Below are 7,806 nucleotides of genomic sequence, written 5' to 3'. Positions count from 1 at the left end.
AGAGCTTTAAGCATTTCTGGACGGATCTCATCAATCCCTGGGGCTTTGCCACTGTGGAGTTGTTTAACTACCTCAGCAACTTCCACCAGGGAAATTGACGACAATCCCCCATCATCCTCCAGCTCTGCCTCTACCATAGAGGGCGTATTAGTCGGATTTAGGAGTTCCTCAAAGTGCTCCTTCCACCGCCCTATTACCTCCTCAGTTGAGGTCAACAGCGTCCCATCCTTACTGTACACAGCTTGGATGGTTCCCCGCTTCCCCCTCCTGAGGTGGCGAACGGTTTTCCAGAAGCACCTTGGTGCCAACCGAAAGTCCTTCTCCATGTCTTCTCCGAACTTCTCCCACACCCGCTGCTTTGCCTCTTTCACGGCAGAGGCTGCAGCCCTTCAGGCCCTTCGGTACCTTGCCACTGCCTCCGGAGTCCTCTGGGATAACATATCCCGGAAAGACTCCTTCTTCAGTCGGACGGCTTCCCTGTCCACCACGGTGTTCGTGGGTTACCGCCCCTTGAGGCACCTAAGACCCTAAGACCACAGCTCCTCGCCGCAGCTTCAGCAATGGAAACTTTGAACATTGTCCACTCGGGTTCAATGCCCCCAGCCTCCACAGGGATGCACGAAAAGCTCCACCGGAGGTGTGAGTTGAAAGTCTGTCGGACAGGGGCCTCCTCCAGACGTTCCCAATTTACCCGCACTACCCGTTTGGGCTTACCAGGTCTGTCCAGAGTCTTCCCCCACCCTCTGACCCAACTCACCACCAGATGGTGATCGGTTGACAGCTCTGCCCCTCTCTTCACCCGAGTGTCCAAAACATACGGCCTCAGATCAGATGAAACGATTATAAAATCGATCATTGACCTTTGGCCTAGGGTGCTCTGGTACCAAGTACACTTATGAGCATCCCTATGTTCGAACATGGTGTTCGTTATAGACAATCCATGACTAGCACAGAAGTCCAACAACAAACAACCACTCTGGTTTAGATCAGGGAGGCCGTTCCTCCCAATCACGCCTCTCCATGTGTCTCCATCATTGCCCACGTGTGCGTTGAAGTCCCCCAGCAGAACTATGGAGTCCCCCACTGGAGCCCCATATAGGACTCCACTCAAGGTCTCCAAGAAGGCCGAATACTCCGAACTCTTGTTTGGTGCATATGCACAAACAACAGTCAGAGTTTTCCCCCCCACAACCCACAGGCATAGGGAGGCGACCCTCTCGTCCACCGGGGTAAACTCCAACGTAGCGGCGCTCAGCCGGGGGCTTGTGAGTATCCCCACACCCGCCCGGCGCCTCACACCCTGGGCAACTCCGGAGAAGAAAAGAGTCCAACCCCTATCCAGGAGTATGGTTCCAGAACCGAGACTGTGCGTAGAGGTAAGCCCCACCAGATCTAACCGGTAGCGCTCCACCTCCCGCACCAGTTCCGGCTCCTTCCCCCACAGAGAGGTGACATTCCACGTCCCCAGAGCCAGCGTCTGCTGCCCGGGTCTGGTCCGTCGAGGCCCCTGACCTTCACTGCCACCCATGTGGCAGCGCACCCGACCCCAGCGGTTCCTCCCACAGGTGGTGGGCCCATGGGATGGAGAGATGGATGCCACGTAGCTTTTTCGGGCTGTGCCCGGCCGGGCTCCTTGGCAAACCCGGCCACCAGACGCTCGCTGACGAGCCCTCCATCTGGGCCTGGCTCCAGATGGGGGCCCCGGGCTTCCTCCGGGCAGGGTCACTCCATCTCTTCCTCGGTCACTCATAGGGTTTTTGAACCATTCTTTGTCTGGCCCCTCACCTGAGACCACTTTGCCTTGGGAGACCCTACCAGGAGCACAAAGCTCCAGACAACACAGCCCTCAGGTTCATAGGGACACACAAACCTCTCCACCACGATAAGGTGATGGTTCCAGGAGAGGATCAACTAAACCTATGTTGTATATTTTGTTGTGTGGTGTACATTATCCCAAATGTTTCCAACAATGTTCAAACCCAGAAAAATGTATTCAAGGTAACGATGTGTTTCCTTTGGTCGCCTGTCAATCATCGTTGTGTAAACTGGATGCAGCGTTTTTGTGTTGCATTTGTTTTCGGGGTTTGTGTGCTTTTCATTTTGTATAATTTCTGTATTTGCAGCGTGTTTGTGTATTTGGTTGTGTTGTGTGTATTTGCTAAATGCTGCGCATGTGAAGATGAATGAAGATGATTTCTTAATTTGCTTGTGTTTTGTCTATTTGCATGTGTTTCCTTAAGTTGCAGTGCGTTTGCCCCTGTCGGCCAACGTAGCACTGCACAGTCAGGCTCCAGCATATTTAGCTGAACTACTTCCCCCTTATTCCTCAACTCACTCCCTTAGGTGCAATATGTTAAATGTACTGTCTGTTCCATGCACCCAGCTTAAGACACTTTGTCAAGCTTTTGAGTCCGTAGCACCTAAAATTTGGAATACTCTGCCTCCTCCCTTATCGTCTGCTGTTTGACTCTTTAAAAAATCAGATAAAGACCTACCATTTTGGGCAGGTGTTTGGTTGACCTGTCTGCAGTGTATGCATGTATTATTATGTATTTTTGTATGTGTGATGGTGTGTTTAATATGTATTATGTTCTCTTGTACGTTTGTCATTGTAAAGCACTTTGTGATTTTATCTGTGAAAGGGGCTTTATAAATAAATTCTACTTACCTACTTACTTTACTCCCTCTAGTTGCTCTAACTTCCGGGGAAACACCAGATGATACGTCAGAAAGTAAGGAAGGAAGCCGGCAACTAACTTTATTGTTTACTTTTGTTTTTATTGCTCACTTATGATGGAGCAGATTGTTCATTGCTGTTTGCTGTGCGTTCTGTTGCCGAAGCTGTCTCTGTAAAGCGCTAAGGTACAAATTCAAGGGCTGCCCCACCATTGAATTTGCCACATAACGTTAGCTACTGTATGTATGGGTAGTCAACTCCTCTAATGGTAAGTTTGCAAGTTAACATTACGTTAGCTAACATTACTTGCGGCTATTTCATTAGAGTAAAATTGCGTAACATGAATAAACGTGACGTGACTAAAACTTCAAAACACTCGTTCGTGAACCTGATTTCTGCCTGAATCACATCAGATAGATTTTCATCTGTAATGGTGGTTGTTTAACAATGAAGACAACCATTCCCATGATCCCATGCTACTTCACAGTGCCATCTAAGTCCATTTTTTGTTATTGTTTTAATTGAGAGACCCCTAGCAGCAGATGTTAGGCTTCTGTGCATTTAAGTTCAGGCCTAAAAAGTCTGAAAAGTTGCCCACCTATTAGCCACACTAATGACGTGGCTCTATGTCAGTCTGTGAACAGTGTTGTTTTGAAATATCTAAACAACTACTCAATAGATTGAAGTGAATTTCTGAACATACATTCGTGGTCTGACTTTGTGATCCCCTGATTTTTCCTCTATGGCCACCATGTGGTTGACATTTGGGGTTTTGAGTTAGAGCTATAGTGCGTAGTGTCTGTCGCCCCCATGAGGAAATCTAAGTAATGACAACAAAACTGTTGGCGCGTCCACATGATACAAACCTTACGTGATCGCGCACGCACCCCCACCCCTCCTCCACCAATTGCTAGTAGCCAAGGAGGACACGGAGGATTAAAAAACCATGATAGACTCTTCAGAAGAGGTAATAATCTTCACTCAAGCTTCTGTGCGGGAAAGTCGTCGGACGACACAATCTTCTCAGCATAGTCATACTGAGAAATACAGAGAGAGTTGTGTGGAGCTGATAGTCTTAATTAGCTTTGTAGCAACTCTCATTTGGCAATGGCTTGAATGTAACAGACGTTTATTAATATCAAAAAGTTACGCACTGAAGCTTTAAATATCTCAACAACTATTGGATGGATTGTCATTAATTTTAGTAAAGACATCCATGTCCCCGACGGGATTAATTATAATAACTTTAGTGATCCCCAGACTTTTCATCTATCAACAAATTGTAATGTGTCCGACACTTTGGTTCATACCTATACAACTAAGGACCTTCCCATCAGCCTCAGCTGTACTTCAGTTTAGTGCTAACTAGCAAATGTTAGCATGCTGAACTAAGATGATACACATAAAACCTGCTAAACATCAGCATGTTAGCACTGTCAATGTGTGTATGTTAGCAACATTAGGATTTACTGTAGCTCCAATCACCACTGTAGTAAGTGCAGCCTCATATGGCCGCTAGCATGGCTGTAAGACTTTCACTCTCCATCTCTTGGCGAGGCCGAAGGAAAAGGACAGTTACGAAAAGGCAGAGCAACGCAGGCCAAATATAACTCTAAGTTGTGGCAGTAAAAATGGAGTGAGAGCATTAACAATTTCTACGAAAGAGGGCTACAGTAATCTTTAAACCTTTCTGTCATTTCCTCACCTTGCAATGCTTTTTCAGTTGCACTATACGATCTATAATCTTTTTTATTCATATGCAGTACTATTTTTGAGACATTCTATAGTTAAAATACTTTTAATAGCTTGAGGAGAAACATGTAGTAATGCAGTTTAGGGATTCCACCTACCTCCACCCACATCCCACTTTCTCCTGCAGACAGTGGCATAGCCAGGCAGGAACACATATATGCGCACTTACACGCATACACAGACACACACATGCATACACAGAAGTAACCCAGTAATTACGGGTACTGTAATTGTGACTTAGCATTGTAAACTAGCAGGACAGTGTTGCCAAGCAAGGTTTGTTGACTGTAGGCTTATGACAGGGAACTTAAATGGTATGTGTTTATCTACATTCTGCAGTGGTGAGAGCTGTTGTCTAAAATATCCAGGTTCTCGGTAATGGAGTTGGCTCAGGCCTTAAAGTTTTGTGGTCATCATCATCATCATCATCATCATCATCGTCATCGTCTGCGTAACTGGAATCTGATGTATTGCTGCCTCAGTTGGAAGATGTTGGATATAAATATTAAATTATGTCATGTACGTCAGTTACTTTTGAATCTGTTATGTTTGTTAATGTATCATGTGTTTAGCTTCAGCTCTTGCCTACAGTAATGGCAGGTTATATGAGGTAAGTGCCAGTTCTTATAAGTACAATCCACAAAATACTCAGGGAAGTCAAGACAACATTATGGGGACTTAAGTCCTTTCTTGGGACAAACAGCTGGTCCCCACAAGGCAAACTATTACATTTTGGTGGTTGAGACTTTTTGGTCTTTGGACTTTGACTGGTTTTTGGTTAAGGTATAGGGTAAGGTTTTGGGTTCGGCATGTTGTGGGTATGCCTAAGTTTAAGATTAGTACTTGGCAAGATTAATGCCAGAACTTGATATCTGTATTGGATAGAAACTATTAGCCTCCTTCCTGATCCAATGTTATTTTGACTTTGTGGTTACTTCATGCTACTGGGCCCTTAACAAAGCTTTACAAAACAGAAACTTCAAGTAGCACAAAACAAACTGGTGAGAGTCATGTCGGTAGGTTAGTTAATAACACCACACCCAGAGTAGTAAACATAAAACATTTATTTATCGTTTTTCTTTCTATTTAATAGATATCTGTTTTCCTTTTTTTGTGTTTTTTATTGATTGTTAATAGTTTTCTGTTTTCTGCTTCTTATTTTTTTAATGTCAGACATTGAAGACCTTTCTCATTTTACAGTAATACAGGTTTGGTGAACTGTGTCAATTCCAGGAACAACGATGAAAATTATTTCAAGACTTTTTCGTTCTATTCCTGACAGTCTGATATGCATATAGAAATGTATTACAATGTTGTCAATAAACCAAAACCAAAGTCTTCTGGGAAGTACTGTAACTAAATGCTGTGTCATCGTACATGATAAGTGGGATGTGTGTGTGTGTGTGTGTGTGTGTGTGTGTGTGTGTGTGTGTGTGTGTGTGTGTGTGTGTGTGTGTGTGTATACATGTGTGTGTGTGTGTGTGTGTGTGTGTGTGTGTGTGTGTGTGTGTGTGTGTGTGTGTGTGTGTGTGTGTGCGTGCATGCATGCGTGCCTGAGTGTGTGTGCGTGTGAGGGACTGTGAGGGATAGGTGGCTGTGATGACAAAGTCAAATATTTGACACTGGCTATTAACAAAGGTAGTCTTGTGACTTTTTTAAGCCATATTTTCCATAAGTGTTGAAAGCAAAGCTCTTCACATGAATGTGTACATACTATTAGCACACGTGCATGTATGTATGTGTGCATTCATGCATACACAGCAAGCAGACCGTAACAGCAGAAACTCAGCATCAGATAAAAAGGAAATCTATCATATTTTCTCTCTCTCTCTCTCTCTCTCTCTCTCTCTCTCTCTCTCTCTCTCTCTGCCCCTGGTTCTTAAATTCCCACACACAACCACAATAAATCCTCCCACAACAATATTTCCATTCATGCCACCACAAATCACATCCATGAAAGTCAGACATATCCAAGCTATTATTCCTTTTTAGGGCATTTTCAAACTCAAATTCCAACGTCCTAAATTTCCATATCATTCACATGAGTGGCAGATCAGCAGATCTCTTTTCCCACCCCGCTCTGAAATAAACAATGGCTGCTTTTCAGGACTTCAAAGCGCTAGAGGGGGTTAGAATGAGCTGTTGGGTGGCATAAAATATCAAGGTGAGAGATTAGGGTTTATCAGGGACTGTGGCTACTGCTGGACTGAGCAGCGAGCAGTGGAAGTGGTCCATGTGTTGCAACAGGGTCAGAGGGTCAACTAGGTGATTTATGGACTCCTAGGATGAAGACTATGATCTGTCAATGTTGTCCTCTAGTTCTTAAATCTCTGCCTTTCATTTGTGTCCTCTGACACTCTTTTCCTGTTTGTGTGTTTGACCGAACATACCCTCTGACCAGAGACTGCTGACTTTCCAGGAAACAATCGTTTCACTCACACCACCATACACTTTGAATCACCACAGCTTTTGCAAAAGTATAGAGGAGGGGAAAAGAATAATAAATGATCCCACAACAGCATTAGTGCTGTAAACTTTAACAGATTGAGTTTCCAGTGTGATTCATAGGTGCAGGGCATTGGAGACAAGGTCAGCTAAAATTGACGTGACTCCAAATGCCATTCATTCAGTCAGCGGATGTGTAGCTCTGTGGGTTCTGAGGGGAAAGCACCTGAGTTTTTGGGGATCAGACCCCCCCCCATCATGGGTCAGGCAATACCCTACCGCCCCCCAGTGGTCATGGGGCAAATGAAAATAACCTTGGAGGTCATATCAACACATACACCCAGCTGATTTATATGATTAAACAATATAAAAACATATTCAATTAAAAATTGGTTTAGTGTGAAAATTCTTATTTCAATGTTAAGATATTTATTTCTTACATGGTCTGGCCTCATATTGCTGTTTTGATTTGAGGTTGCAGGCAAATTAAGAAAATAATTAAATAGTGTACCAGAGTGCTGGTTCTACATCGATAAATTGTATCAATCTTCCAAATTATTCATCTGTGTACTTTCAGTTCTTCTGGCAAACAGCATGCAGTATAATAATGACAGGCAGCAATATAAAGCAAATCTGATTGTGCACTTGCTTGACATAATGCTGCCATGAGTCATTTACAATGCCGTACGTGACAACGTTCACACATAACTATGACCTGACCCAAAATCTCTCTTGACACTGTAACACAGGGCAGGGGACTTTTACGTCACAGTTTTGACAAGTAGCTCTTTTCTTCGCCACACACAAAGCTTCAACTGTGCTCATAATGGACTGGAAGAACAGCTGCTCACGTCAGTTTCGAGACTGTGAACCACACTGACTGGTGAAAAAGTCCCATACTGCAGGTGGCAGCATGTGGATGTGAGGCCCAC

This window comes from Sander lucioperca, chromosome 19, assembly GCF_008315115.2.
Source record: "Sander lucioperca isolate FBNREF2018 chromosome 19, SLUC_FBN_1.2, whole genome shotgun sequence".
Lineage (NCBI taxonomy): Eukaryota > Metazoa > Chordata > Actinopteri > Perciformes > Percidae > Sander > Sander lucioperca.
The sequence above is the reverse complement of the archived record's forward strand: the minus strand, read 5'-3'. Positions refer to the sequence as shown.